Consider the following 13,342-nt stretch of genomic DNA (forward strand, 5'->3'; position numbering starts at 1 on the left):
TCTTAAGAAGCGATGCATATTCAGTGCAACGGCTGTTGAAATGGTGGACATCCGTCCTATGACAAGCCCATGTTAAATTGCTTCTGCGCCAATTTTGCACCACTTCCAGATCCAAAAAGAACATTTTCAGTACTTTTCGGCGACGCTTTTTTGTTGGGAAACTGAATATCAAATTTAAATATTTACTTTTTCAGTCATTCGTTCAAAGTAATTTGAACTATTTGGTATTTTTATACGGTTGTAGACGAAATCAAGACTAAAAATCATTGCAAACACTCCAGAATAGAGCTCTGAAAATAATTTATAATTTACCACACATGTACTCTACACTTCCCCTTTATAAGATTTTGGCAAGAACATTTAACCAGTCTATGGCATGCACAAGATGTATTTACTGGTATACATGTATAAAGTTTTACACAATATTGGTCACCATAATATTAGATTTTGTACTAGCCAACACCGCTTCAGTACAAGAAATAGTACAAATTTAGAAGTTGCTAGATGTCGATTGGAAATGACGAAACAACGTATTCAATATATGGATAATACAGAATATAACAATTTACAACAATACTTAAAGGAATTCCGTTCTATATCAATTTTCAAGCCAACGTTAAAAGATCATCTTTTTCAGTTTCAATTTACAATTATGAATTTAAAGTTTATCTTTCTTATATAAATTATTTTGCTATTTTTAAACCTTTTTTCAAATTTGTTTTCCATTAAAAATGTTGACCTAATGTGAAAGTAAAGGGTGATTCTTTTGAGGTTAGGATTTTCATGCATTAGTATTTGACAGATCACGTGGGATTTCAGACATGGTGTCAAAGAGAAAGATGCTCAGTATGCTTTGACATTTCATCATGAATAGACTTACGATCTGCCACAACGTCGAATTTTCAGTGAATGGGCCCTAGAAAAGTTGGCAGAAAATCCGCTTTTTTATCGACAAATTTTGTTCAGCGATGAGGCTCATTTCTGGTTGAATGGCTACGTAAATAAGCAAAATTGCCGCATTTGGAGTGAAGAGCAACCAGAAGCCGTTCAAGAACTGCCCATGCAACCCGAAAAATGCACTGTTTGGTGTGGTTTGTACGCTGGTGGAATCATTGGACCGTATTTTTTCAAAGATGCTGTTGGACGCAACGTTACGGTGAATGGCGATCGCTATCGTTCGATGCTAACAAACTTTTTGTTGCCAAAAATGGAAGAACTGAACTTGGTTGACATGTGGTTTCAACAAGATGGCGCTACATGCCACACAGCTCGCGATTCTATGGCCATTTTGAGGGAAAACTTCGGAGAACAATTCATCTCAAGAAATGGACCGGTAAGTTGGCCACCAAGATCATGCGATTTGACGCCTTTAGACTATTTTTTGTGGGGCTACGTCAAGTCTAAAGTCTACAGAAATAAGCCAGCAACTATTCCAGCTTTGGAAGACAACATTTCCGAAGAAATTCGGGCTATTCCGGCCGAAATGCTCGAAAAAGTTGCCCAAAATTGGACTTTCCGAATGGACCACCTAAGACGCAGCCGCGGTCAACATTTAAATGAAATTATCTTCAAAAAGTAAATGTCATGGACCAATCTAACGTTTCAAATAAAGAACCGATGAGATTTTGCAAATTTTATGCGTTTTTTTTTTAAAAAAGTTATCAAGCTCTTAACAAATCACCCTTTATATGCAACCAAAATTTTAGGACACGTAATATTAAGAACAAATTTAAAAAAATAGTCATTATTTTATAGTTTATAATATTTGTTTTAAAAATGTTTTACTTAAAATTTAGAACACGAATTTTTGAAATGTGCGTCCTCCCTTTAAAGTTATACATCTTTAAAGTAAGGAAAATATTCCTTAAAGTAAAGATGAATATTTTGATTTAAAGAAATATTTTTTAAATTAGCTGAGATATTGAATCCATGAATTAAAGATAAAACAAGCTTCAACTATAGACTAATGCTATGTTCCCAAAACGTTTCACAGTTCACACCGAGTAGATATATTTCAGTTAACGCGATCGCACATCCCTATGTTTTTGACATTGAAAAGAGTATGTTTAGTCAGACCATATTCCAAATTAGGGGGGTTCACACTCTAAAATTGACGTTATTATTTTTATACCCTCCACCATCGGATGGGGGGTATATTAACTTTGTCATTCCGTTTGTAACATATCGAAATATTGCTCGTGCTGAAATTCTGAGTCGATCTAAGCATGTCGGTCCGTCCGTCCGTCAGTTGAAATCACGCTAACTTCCGAACGAAACAAACAATCGACTTGAAACTTGGCACAAGTAGTTGTTATTGATGTAGGTCAGATGGTATTGCAAATGGGCCATATCGGACCACTTATACGTATAGCCCCCATATAAACCGATGCTCAGATTTTGCTTGCGAATCCTCTTGAAGGAGCAAAATTCATCCGATCCGGTTGAAATTTGGTACATGGTGTTAGTATATAGTCTCTCACCACCATGCAAAAATTGGTCCAAATCGGTCCATAATTATATATAGGCCCCATATAAACCGATCCCCAGATTTGGTTTGCGGAGCCTCTAAGAGAAGCAAATTGCATCCGATCCGGCTGAAATTTGGAACATGGTGTTAGTATATGGTCTTTAACAAACATGCAAAAATTGGTCCGCATAGGTCCATAATCATATATAGCCCCCATATAAACCGATCCCCAGATTTGGCTTGCGGAGCCTCATGGATGATCAAAATTCATCCGATTCGTTTGAAATTTGGTACGTGGTGTTAGTATATGGTGTCTGACAACCATGCAGGAATTGGTCCATATCGGTGTATGTGTATGTGTAACCCCCATATAAACCGATCCCCAGATTTGACCTCCGGAGCCCCTTGGAAGAGCAAACTTCACCCGATCCGGTTGAAATTTGGTACGTAGTGTTAGTATATGGTCTCTAACAACCATGCAAAAATTGGTCCATACCGTCTTAATCATATATAATTATATATAACCCCCATTTAAACCGATCCCCAGATTTGACCTCCGGAGCTATTGGAGGAGCAAAATTCATCCGACTCGGTTGAAATTTGGTACGTGGTGAAATTTGGTACATTATCCATATCGGTCTATAGTTATATATAGCCGATCCCCAAAAATAATCTACCAAAATTTTATTTCTATAGAAAATTTTGTCAATATTTTATTACTATAGAAAATTTTATCAAAATTTTTTTACTATACAAAATGTTGTCAAGATTTTATTTCTATAGAAAATTTTGTCAAAATTTTATTTCTATAAAAAATTTTGTCAAGATTTTATTTCTATAGAAAATGTTGTCAAATTTTATTGCTATAGAAAATTTTGTCAAACTGAATTATTTACGTATGGACTAACTTACAATTGAGAACACGGTGTTAAGAAGTTTTAAGATACCTTGCCATCGGCAAGTGTTACCGCAACCCAAGTAAATCGATTGTGGATGACAGTCTTTTGTAGAAGTTTTGTAGAAGATTCGGCCTGGCCGTATATATTTGTTTTTATATATTACTTAATGTATTATAATTACAAATTGTAATAAACTTATGTATGCGGGCACTGACGTGTTTTTGAAGAAAACTAGTGTTTTGAACTTGATTTTCTGTATGGGAGAAAACGACTCGTTTTAAATGCTTATAAAGATAAAACATTTCAACCCCCAATATATGCTCGGTGAAAATGCCGTATGGGACTTATTTTTAGGATTTTGGATTTTGGATTTTTCTTTTAATTAAGAAAACATTTTTTGTTTAGAAATATCTGTTTTATGTTAATTTGAATTTTTAAACTAACTAACTCATCATAAAAATCGAAGGTCGAAAAGTTGACAAGTCGAAGGCTTTAACTTACTGGCCTATACCTAATGATCTGAAGTTCACATAATTCTCCAATAAGGCACTTAACGTACATATGCATGTCTAGTAAATAATGCAAAATTTTTTAAAGTCGAAAAGTTAACTTTTCCATTTTTCGAAATTACGACTTTGTGATTTTGATTACAACCCCTCTCCAAAACGCACAATCGAAATTATGAACCATCTTCTGTGAAAATAGCCGGGCCAGAACATACATATATCATATCTCCGAGCCAGACCTTCAGTTGGATAGGCCCAGTTTTAAAGTAACCCAATATTTTTTTGTATTTGAAAATAAATGACAGATTCATTGCATCCACCATCATACGGAGGAGGATAAATAAAACAAAGAATCTTTAACAAAGAACTCATCAGCATCATCATAAATCCATTACTCTACCCAAACCCATACAACTCAGAAATTGGAGAAGAGTATTTTCCTGGCTCCATCGTCCCTTATGTGTTCATTTCTTATTGTTGCCAAAATTTCTATATAATAATTATCAATGACACCTTCGTAGGTGTGCTAACAAAGGAAGAAGTAAATAAATAGAATATATCCATAGAAACCATATTAAGATTCAAGCAACATGATGCGTTTGTTTAAGGCAATGGTTGATGTAGAATCTATAATGGAGAGTAATATCAAGTTATTAAAAGAAAATGTTTCTTCCATATGTTTGAAAAATATTTAAATACGCTTCAGCATTAAGAAGAGATATTCTACGAAAATACAGAAAAAGATGAACATTGAAATTTATTACATTGTAATTTGCAAATTAACTAAATGTTATCAAAATATTTTCAATTAAACAGTTGATTGAAACTGAAAACTTTGAAATTAATTTGAAAAATGAAATTAATTACAAAATTAATTGACTCAATTAAATAAAAAAAATTGTAAATGAACATTTATTTATATAAAAAATTACATTTTCTCGTAAATAATTAGTATTTATAATAGTGTAAGAATACTATTATATTCATTGGTTAATTAAGATTTTATTCACATCCATGGCAAAATTATTATTGTAATCGAAAAACACATCTGAAAATGGTAACTCTAATGCATTTTTTATTGAATCAATATTAATTGAAAAAATTTAAGTGAATCCATTAAATTATTAATTAACATATGTATGGGAGCAACCGTGGTGTAATGGGTAGCATGCCCGCCTTGCATACACAAGGTGGTGGGTTCGATTCCTGCTTCGACCGAACACCAAAAAGTTTTTCAGCGGTGGATTATCCCACCTCAGTAATGCTGGTGACATTTCTGAGGGTTTCAAAGCTTCTCTAAGTGGTTTCACTGCAATGTGGAACGCCGTTCGCACTCGGCTATAAAAAAGGAGGTCCCTTGTCATTGAGCTTAACATGGAATCGGGCAGCACTCAATAAGAAGAGAGAAGAGAGAAGTTCACCAATGTGGTATCACAATGGACTGAATAGTCTAAGTGAGCTTGATACATCGGGCTGCCACCTAACCCAACCTAACATATGTATGCACCCAAAACAATTTTACTTTGATCGAACATTTTTTTACTTTCCCTTAAGGGGTTTGGTATTTATTCCAAGCCAAAGATGCGACTTCTTTAAAAAAAAGATATTTTTTAGGGACCGACCTTGCTTTAAATTTAGGATCACTAGAATTGAAATTTGGGTACAGATCTCTTCTATCGAATTTTCATTCTCGGCACTGAAAAAAAAAAAATATTTACGTGATATTAAGGGTTATGTAACCTATGCGCAATTTAAAAAATATTAAGGACAAATTTCTTCAAAATAATGAAATTAAAATAAAGTTTACAATCTTTGCTTCAAAAATTTCTCTCATTAAATTTTTTATTTTTTTCACAAAAATTTGGGAAATTTGCGTCCTTTCGTCAAAGTCGAATGTCCTTGAACTAAGGCAATTTTTCCTTAAGGTAAAGAAATTAATTTTTGATTTAATTAAATCATCCTTAAATTAACTGAAATATTGAATCTTTAGATTTAAGATAAAAACGCTTCAAATATAGGCTAAAACTTATTTTGAGGATTTAGCATCTTTGGTTTAAAGTTTTTTTTTTGGAATTATGAAAATATTTTTTACTTCAAGTATCCGTTATAATTTGTTTAAAAAACTAGCATTTATTTGTACGTGAACAGATTTATTAATATACCTCGAAAAGAGAGAGAAAATTCGATAAATGAGATCTGTATACTAATTTTAATTTTATTGATCCTAAATTTAATACCAGAAAGGTCGCCAAAAAAATTTTTTATTTTAAAGAAGCCGCTCGGCATTAATTCCGAAATCCTTATGGGAAGATCCAAATCTTTGGGGATATTTAAAAAACTAGCATTTATTTGTACGTGAACAGATTTATTAATATACCTCGAAAAGAGAGAGAAAATTCGATAAATGAGATCTGTATACTAATTTTAATTTTATTGATCCTAAATTTAATACCAGATAGGTCGCCAAAAAAAAAAAATATTTTAAAGAAGCCGCTCGGCATTAATTCCGAAATCCTTATGGGAAGATCCAAATCTTTGGGGATATATTAAAGAAGCAAATCCACAAATTATAACAGATACTTAAAAGTAAAAAATGTTTCCCCAATTCCAAAAAAAACTTCGTACCAAAATCCTCAAATGCCTCAGCTTATATTTGAAGCGTTTTTATCTTTAATCCAAAGATGTCCTTAAATCAAAAATATTTCTCTTTAATTAACGAAAGTTTTCCTTAGTTCAAAGACATACGACTTTAAAAGATTATTAAATTTAATGAGACAAATTTTTGAAGCAACATTATAAACTTTTTTAATTATTCATTTAATTTAATTCTTTTAAAAAGTTTGTCTTTAATATTGTGTACATTTTATATTCTCTAATTTATACTATCACTTTTGTGATTGAAACAATTTCAATTAAAACATTCATTTAAGTTCGTGATGGATTCAGAAAAAATTGATTGAGAGTTTAATTGAATTTTGCAACAATATTCAACTAGTTTTTTTTTGAATAAGGTAAACAATTATTTTTAATTAATTATTTTTTTGCCTTTATATGAAGTGATTTTCTTGTAATCTTCATACGATTTAGCGTTTTTTTTAAGATTTTTGTTTCTTGGAGTTTTCATTGGATTTGATCCTAAATTGGTTTGAAGCAACCAAGCCATTATAGAGGTAAAGAGATCGCAATACAGATTCATCTAGAGCAATTATAAAAACTTGTAGCCCTAAAATTAAATTCTTCATTTTTATACCCTGCATCATAGGATGGGGGGTATATAAACTTTGTCATTCCGTTTCTAACACATCTACCCACGTCCGTCCGTCTGTTGAAATCACGCTAACTTCCGAACGAAATAAGCTATCGACTTGAAATTTGGCACAAGTAGTTGCGAAAATGTCAACTCGAAAAGCGCAGAGTACTGACCTTTAAACGGTTAAACAAAACCCCACAAACCTTGGTTGTTTTTAATTTGCATTTTCCGATAAACCGAAAACGGTTTCTTCCCAAAAACCTTAGTAATATAGGACTGTGCCAAATTTAAATAAGATTTTTAATATCATACTTGATAAATATGGACTAACAACTACAATTTTAAACAAAAAATGGTATCTCTCCCAAATTACTTACTTATTATTCGTTGATGGCATTGTTTCAGTTAAATATTATCCACAAACAAAAAAACACTGTTGCCCAAATTCCATCTCCAAGACGATTTAGTAAAAGATCCAAAGTTGCTATGGATTTTTTTAATTAACTTTTTTGAGGGATTATACGTGTGTGTTTCAATATACGGCACTGCTAAGTAACTTCACTTGTACGTGCTGCTTTTTTCAAATAATGAAAACCAAACAAACTCTTTTTATCAATCACACCGAAAGTCCTTAAAGGCACAAAACAAATCCAAGGGTATTCTTCCAACTTAGAGGATTGATGCTGATACCTCCCCCCATACTAACACTTTGCCCAAATCATAATGTGAGGATGTTTGATTTTTTTTTTTTCGAAATATAAAACTCGTAATTACTTTGAACGATGCTGTGGTAACATTTATTGATGGAACTGTAAATCTTATAGGGTGCCACACAACTTTTTGTATTTTGCCTAGATAGCTCAAAATTACATTCGAATTTTTACTCGGTGCGGTCGGGTAAGAGCAATACTAGCTAACGACCTGTTGCAAATGAATGCTTCTAATAAACTAAAATTCTAATCTCAGCTGTTTAATAACGTCGAAGAGCTGCTGCGACGACGACGTCTATGTGATAACCCAGCAAACTATTTGCGTTACATAAGTTAACAAAAAAAGAACGTAATCTTTGAACGGTTTTGTTTTTTCCATAACGTATTTAAAAACAAGTAAGAAAAGTCTAAAGTCGGGCGGGACCGACTATATTATACCCTGTACCACTTTGTAGATCCACATTTTCGATACCATATAAAATCTGTCAAATGTGTTGGGTGCTATATATAAAGGTTATTGTTCCCCTATACATACATTTAAATTTAACTCGATGTGGACTTAATTTGTCAGAGTTGTACAAAATTTATAGAATTTAAATTTAACTCGGCTAATGCCTTGGGGTGGAACACAATGTTAGTAAAAACATATGGGAAACATTTAAATCTTAACCAATTTCGAAGCAACTTCGCAAAAGTGTATTTATCGGTCGATAGATATGTATTAGAAATAAAGGAAAATTTGAGTAATTTTTGCAAGATTTCGACATAGCTGTGGCGATTTTATGAGGAAAATGTAGGTATTTTCTCCATTTTTGGCAATATCGGAAAAACATATGACATGCATAGTTAGGTTAGGTGGCAGCCCGATGTATCAGGCTCACTTAGACTATTCAGTCCATTGTGATACCACAGAAAAACTGTTTGGTGTTCGGTCGAAGCAGGAACCGAACCCACGACCTTGTGTATGCAAGGCGGGCATGCTAACCATTGCACCACGGTGGCTCCCAAAGTCCCTGAGCAAAATTTCACGTAAATGGAACTACATCTTTGACATCTGTGATCATATGACGGAAAATCGTCCTCCTTGTGTAAAATTTCAAGTAAATCCGGTTTAAGTGCGTATCGGGCGAAAGATATATATGGGCGCTATATCTAAATTTCATTTAGATGTGATTTCAGATTTCTTCTAATTCTGACCCAAAATAGAAACTTGTGCAGAATTTGAAGTCGATTGGACTAAAACTGCGACCTAGACTTTGATCACAAAAATGTGTTCACATAAAGACGTACGGACGGACGGATATAGCTAGATCGACTCAGGGGCCGGACCTGAGCAATATTGCCAAAGACACCATATGGTTATCTCGCCTTCTTCTGGCAGTTGCAAACATATGCACGAACTTATAATACCCTGTTCCACAGTGTGGCGCAGGGTATAAAAAGAACATTTGTTGAAGCTTTGGATTCATTTTCCATCGGCCGGAGAGCTAATGTCATCCATTATCTGGGATTCGCAAGATCACAAATTTGCAAACCTCGGGAATACGTATACATATATACACTGTTTAAATTCTAATTGGAAATCGTTATAGCGGCAAGGAAATCACACTATCACGCTTGAATTCCATCACGAATAAGTTTATTTCTGAATGCAATAGATCAAAATGATGTTGTAATCTTATAAATAATAAAATGAACTGTCACTGGAATAAAACGGTCAACTATCAAACGAGCGGTTTAGAAATTAAAAAATCACGAATAAGTTTATTCCTGAATGCAATATCAAAATGATGTTGTAATCTTGTAAACAATAAAATTAACTGTCACTGGAATAAAACGGTCAACTATCAAACGAACGGTTTAGAAATTACAATAGTTTGATGCAATATACGAGTATATCAAGCACCCTGTACAATGATCTATTGAACTGATTTTCCTTTTATTTCAGCAAAATAAAAAGTTTGTTGGTACATTGTTGAAGGACTTATTCTCTGCCGACTGATAGAGCTTTCTAGCAAGGATATGCTTTAATAATCGAAAGGAATGGAAAAGCTTTGGTTATGTGAGTAAACAAATACACAATATGGAAAAATGGGGAGGTGAAATCATATGGTTTATGAATACCTGACAAAAGCTTTTTTCGCGCCATTTTAGTAAACAAAAACACAAAATGGACAAATGAGAGGTGAAACCATAGGGTTCATGAATACCCAAAAAAAGCTTTTTTCGCGCCACTATTTAGGTTGTCAATAGTTAAACAATTTCCTCATTCATATTCTGAATATCAAAATACTCTACACTCATAAAAAAAAACTCTAAATATAACTAAAATAGTTTTGCAACCAAAAAAAAAAAAACTTCAACAAATAAGTATCCATTGTGGTTTGATATTCAGATATAACATTGTAATTCAGCAGGAAGCATATCAAAAAGTACGAAATGTGCATATCGAAAATTGGTTACCAATATACTTTTCACAATTTTTAGCGTAATAACTATGTTTTCAGCACTTCAATTTCGTTTTTATTTAAATAAATTATAATAAGCTTGGTGTTTCACAAAATATAAAATGGCTCTTGTAACAATAGTGATGACAAAATACTTTCATGTACATTTTGTACTTTTTGATACGCTTCCACCATCACAGTTGGCGATTGTTGTAGTGTCACGTACGAGTTTGTGGTAGCGATGAGGATGAAATGGAACTTTGAAATGACTGATAGACGGTGCACCACTGCCAACATTTTTTGAATTGGCGGCGCTTCTTAGAATCCCCACCTCTTCGAAAACAGTCGTATACGTTCCACTATAGAGAAGTTGTACCACGCCAAGTTACTACAAAAAAGCATCGCATGAGTGCAATTATTAGGTGCCTTTTCAGCTAAATTTAGAACGACACCAATAAGAGCCCATTCAAACTATTAGAAAAAGTAAATTTAAAGATATTTGTAAAAAGATCATTGTGGTCAAGTAAATGACGATTGTTTAGATGTTTATTAATTTGAATAAAAATTTATAAATTATTCCAGGTATAACATTTATACGAATAAACACACATTGAACATAATGCCTTATGCGCTTTACAGACTATCAGTTATTCCGGACGGAATGTCGGTGTTTGAAATGTAAAAAAAATGTTAAAAGGCACCGAATGATTGCACTTATGCGATACTTTTTTGTAGTACCTTGGCGTGGTACAACTTCTCAATAGTGACGGCACTTTTGCGAGGAGTTTTGAATATACGACTATTTTCGACGTGGTGGGGATTCTCAGAAGCGCCTCGAACTTTTGCATGATCTCATCCTTCCCATCCCATCTTGTACTGGAGATATCAAGATGATATTTGACTTTTCGTTCGTCTCGAGGCGAACAGGCAGTTATATTTTTGTCCAATTTTTTTGAAAATGTAATGTAAAAAGGCTATATGCTGAAGAAGCAACATTAAATATTTACTTTCGCACACTTACTTTCTATTTTTTTTTTTCTATCCTAATTTGTGTACTACCCTGCCAACATTTTTTGAATTTGGGGGCGCTTCAGAGAATCCCCACTACGTCGAAAACAGTCGTATACGATATCCAAAACTCCTCGGAAAAGCGCCGTCACTATTGAGAAGTTGTACCACGCCAAGTAACTACAAAAAAGTATCGCATGAGTGTAATAATTAGGAGCCCTTCTGGATACATTTAGAAGGACGCCAATAAGAGCCCCTTCAAACAATCAGACAAAGTGCATTTTAAGATAGTTGTAAAAGAATCATTGTGGTCAAGTACAACACGATTGTTTAGATGTTTATTAATTTTATGAAACATTTATAAATTCCCATAAATATAACATTTATACGGCTATCACATCACATTTAACACATTTTTATGCATTAATAAGAAATTGATGTTGAGTTACAAGTTGTAAGTTAAATGTTGTAGCGTCTATCAGCCAGTACTTTTATTCCCAATGGAGGCAGCGTGTCTGGAAAAATATTTGAAAAACTATCACTTTATTCCATTTGGAAAGTCAAAAATTGTTCACCAATTTACTTTTCACAATTTTAAGCGTAATAACTATGTTTTCAGCACTTTATTTTCGTTTTCATTGAAATAAATTATAATAAGCCAGTTGCGCTTGGTGTTTCACAAAATATAAAATGGCTCTTGTAACAATAGTGATGGCAAAATACTTTCATGCGAATAGTGATGGCAAAATACTATCACAGTTGGCGATTGTTGCAGTGTCACTTACGAGTCTGTGGTAGCGATGAGGATGAAATGGAACATTGAAATGCTGGCAGGGTAATTTTGTGGTTATTAATTTCGAAATTTATCAAACAAAGAAATGTTACATCGAAGCAAACTTCATTACATTGTGTTGGCAAAGATCGCTAGTGCTTCAGTTTTGCAATGACAAAACTTTATCCTAATCTGAATTTTTTTTTTTTTAATTTTTTCTTATTACCATTCAGCTAATGGGTCTGTTCGCGTAATTTTCCAGTAAAAACTAGCAAGAGAGTATTCAACTCTCTGTATTGTATTTTACTCTCTCTGTAGTGTATTTTACTCTATTTTCTTAAAATTGCTGAAAAGTACACGAACGTTATCCAGTAACTGTTTGCACATTCACAATTTCAGCTGCTAAACATTAAGAACAAACAAAGGAAACCTGTTTATTTAATTTCAATCGTAGTTGCCGAACATGTACATTGTACTGGCACTTAGTTTGTTATCAATAACCAGCTGGCAACATATGCTATGGTTTGCAAGATTTTACTGGGGAAAAATCCCCTGCCAACATTTTTTGAATTTGGGGACTCTTTTGAGAATCCCCACTACGTCGAAAACAATCATATACGACATCAAAAACTCGTCGGAAAAGCGCCGTCACTATTGAGAAGTTGTACCACGCCAAGTTACTACAAAAATGTTTCGCATGAGTGCAATTATTAGGTGCCTTTATAGATCAATTTAGAACGACGCCAATAAGGGACCCTCCAAACAATCAGAAAAAGTGCATTTTAAGATAGTTGTAAAAGAATCATTGTGGTCGAGTAAAACACGTTTGTTTAGATATTTATTAATTTGATTAAACATTTACAAATTCTTAAAAATATAACATTTATACCACTATCACATTACATTTAACATAATTTTTGGCATTAATGATGATGTTGAGTTACAAGTAGCGAGTTACATGTTGCTGCGTCTATCAACCAGTGTTTTTATTCCATGGAGGCAGCGTGTCTGTAAAATATCTGAAAAACAATCACTTTATTCCATTTGGAAAATCACCAAATTGTTCACCAATATACCTTTCACAATTTTAAGCGTATAATCTATGTTTTCAGAACTTTATTTTCGTTTTTATTTAATTAAAATATAACAAGCTGATTGCGCTTGGCGTTTCACAAAAAAATGGCTTTTTTAACAGTAGGGATGGCAAATTACTTGCATGTACTTTTTGATGTACCTTTTCATGATGGTTGAAGTGACATTTACGAGTCTGTGGTAACGTTGAG

General features: G+C 33.3%; 1 protein-coding gene and 1 long non-coding RNA gene across 2 annotated transcripts in view; both read right to left on the reverse strand.

Moving 5' to 3' along the window:
- Window positions 1–8,034, reverse strand: part of Rab27 (RAS oncogene family member Rab27) — a 67,819-nt gene extending 59,785 nt beyond the window's left edge. Inside the window, exon 1 of the mRNA XM_075300878.1 lies at window positions 7,500–8,034. The gene's annotated coding sequence lies outside the window, so the exon portion shown is untranslated. The remainder of the gene's footprint in view (window positions 1–7,499) is intronic.
- A 4,830-nt stretch (window positions 8,035–12,864) lies between these two features.
- LOC142230432 (uncharacterized) lies at window positions 12,865–13,323 on the reverse strand. Its single transcript, XR_012720685.1, has 2 exons — window positions 13,136–13,323; window positions 12,865–13,078 (listed from the first exon to the last, which is right to left on the reverse strand). It is a non-coding gene; the product is annotated as an uncharacterized LOC142230432 (long non-coding RNA).
- Window positions 13,324–13,342: the final 19 nt, after the last annotated feature.

This window comes from Haematobia irritans, chromosome 3 (genome assembly GCF_050003625.1).
Source record: "Haematobia irritans isolate KBUSLIRL chromosome 3, ASM5000362v1, whole genome shotgun sequence".
Lineage (NCBI taxonomy): Eukaryota > Metazoa > Arthropoda > Insecta > Diptera > Muscidae > Haematobia > Haematobia irritans.